The sequence below is a fragment of the Oncorhynchus mykiss genome, chromosome 8, assembly GCF_013265735.2.
Source record: "Oncorhynchus mykiss isolate Arlee chromosome 8, USDA_OmykA_1.1, whole genome shotgun sequence".
Classification (NCBI taxonomy): domain Eukaryota; kingdom Metazoa; phylum Chordata; class Actinopteri; order Salmoniformes; family Salmonidae; genus Oncorhynchus; species Oncorhynchus mykiss.
The window spans coordinates 77,385,004-77,387,321 of record NC_048572.1 but is presented as its reverse complement, the minus strand read 5'-3'; the positions used below and the strand labels follow the sequence as shown (position 1 = coordinate 77,387,321).

The 2,318-nt window shown below is 39.5% G+C and overlaps 1 long non-coding RNA gene across 1 annotated transcript; it reads right to left on the bottom strand.

Annotated features, from left to right (window-relative positions):
- Positions 1–484: 484 nt before the first annotated feature.
- LOC110530676 lies at positions 485–1,741 on the bottom strand. The gene is made up of 2 exons (XR_002474571.2): positions 1,297–1,741; positions 485–1,112 (listed from the first exon to the last, which is right to left on the bottom strand). It is a non-coding gene; the product is annotated as an uncharacterized LOC110530676 (long non-coding RNA).
- Positions 1,742–2,318: the final 577 nt, after the last annotated feature.

The following is a 2,318-nucleotide window of genomic DNA, read 5'->3' as shown; positions in this document are numbered from 1 at the left end:
TTTTCACCTGCCCACAATTGCTAATATCCTATCCGCAACCGTCCGACAATATGTGATACCAAGTGAAAAGCTGAGGCCTGCACTCAACCCTAACCTGCAAATATAGAAAATGCGCTATAGGCTACAGTCTGCAGAACAATTTTTTTGACAGGGGGGGACAGGATTTGTTGTTGTTGCTTGATTTAGATATGTTTCTGCCTATAATTTCCAACATTTTGATAGGCTATTTGTTAGTCAATGTCAGAGTATTGTCAGAAGATATCTTTAGGGTGTTGGCCAGTTCTCTGTTCTACCCTGCGTGGTGTTACAGCGGACCCGTATATATATGAAAATTGCCACTTATTGCTTAGCTAATAAAAAATACATCGCATAAAATCGGTGACTCAGTGTCATACTTATCCTGATACCAGATTCGATCAGCGCAACCCTTTACAATACTCCTGGTATTGGATATGACTGAAAAACAATGTCTCACAGACATACATACATGACCTGTACCTTTATTTGCCAAAGTAGAGTACACGATCAGTGAATATATTAAATGTACAGGCTACAATGTCAGAAACTCATGCTTGGTAATAACTACATGTATTTACAGTACAACTTGCATCCTTGGCACAAAGTTATTACATTTTACTCAATCAATAGACTTCATTGATGCTTTTCAGAGTGTCTTGAAGTCAATACAACCAGCTATGATAGCTGAGGTTCATACCTAGGTTCGTAGCTAGCTATTTAATATTGACATTGTACTATTGACATTTAACAATCATGTGCATATTTATTGGGGATTAATGATTAAATGGTGGAAGCAATTAAAAACACTGTTCTGAACTAATATTTATAGCAAACATTTTAGGTTCCATACACAGATCGGCTACATAGCTAGCTACACATCCATAGGCATAATTATTGTTATCCTCCACTACACAAAAAGCAAGAAAAGAGTTAGCTAACTACATTACTTCAACTGCATTGCATGGAAAATATCAGCAAGGCCAGCTTACAAAATTGTCCATTCAATTTTGCAGTAAATGCTTTAGCTAGCTAGATTCTTTACATCCACTGTTTCACAAGACGACAGCCTGGTTTGATGGTTTTCTCAGGAGACCCTAAAACATGAAACACAAATTACAATTTCATAATCATGTCAAGATGCCCATAAAGGTAACGTTAGCGAGCTAGCAGGCTAATTTGAGCCAGTCAGCAAGCTTGGTAAATAGCAATTTTCGTAAATTAACTTTATGACAAAAAAATATGCATAATCATTTCTCTACATTAACTAACATACTCAACTGTCCACACTAGTATTTTTGTCAGCCATCTTTTCTGGGGAAACTCTCCAGCGTTGAGTCTCAGAGCGTAATATTCATGATAGGAATCACTCCACATGATTGGTCATTGGCCAGCGTTTGCCGCTTGTGATTTGCACGAAGTTGGGAAATTCTGTTCTTTTCCACCGCTGCACACGCCGTGCCAACGGACCCGTCCACTAGCGTACGGCCCTCATACAAGCGCATTTTCATCCACGTTCCCTTTCCTCGCCGCCTATCCTGTTTTAACTTGTACCTTTTTCAAAAGGACGGAAGAAATTGCGCAGGAGTTGAGCAAATCCAATTGTACTGGTTATGTATCTGTAGGCTACAAGATAGTGATGGGTCGGTTCGCGAACAAATGGCTATTTTTGAACGGATCTTTTCGGAACCGAATCACTTGTGAAAGAACCGTTCATTTGGCTCGCTGATTTTGATACTGTTACAACTACTTGTTGACCTCCTGACAGCTATCTGCAGATAAAAAATATTCTCTGAAGATTGTAATTATTCACTCCAGGAACAATGGGTAGTGAGGAGAGAGCCTCATTCTGGTGCACACATTTTTGCAGTGCCATCTAATAACTTGGTCAGTTAAAATGTATGTGAACACACGTGTCAGGATCTGATATCATGGCAGGCAACTTTTTAGGCTTTACATGAGAGATTTGCAATTGCTTCATAGTCGTAGGTACATTTTTTTAAGCGCGACAGAACGAAGAGTCGTTTGGGAACCAAATGTCTCTTTTAGCTGAATGTAGCCTAATGATCTGGCTCACCGAAAAGATTCGGGATGTCCATCCCTAGTACCAGAAGCATGGCTTTCATTTCTATAGAAACTCTCAGATCCCGCCCATTATATTTTCTGCGTTCTGAAAGTGAAAGGTACTCTAGGGATAAGTTCCATTTCTATAGAAACATGAGTGACCCAGTGACATCACAGATCAGCCTTTGTAAAACTCAGTTTTTCTTACCCTTGTTTTGTATCTGCCCTGTGTACTGGCT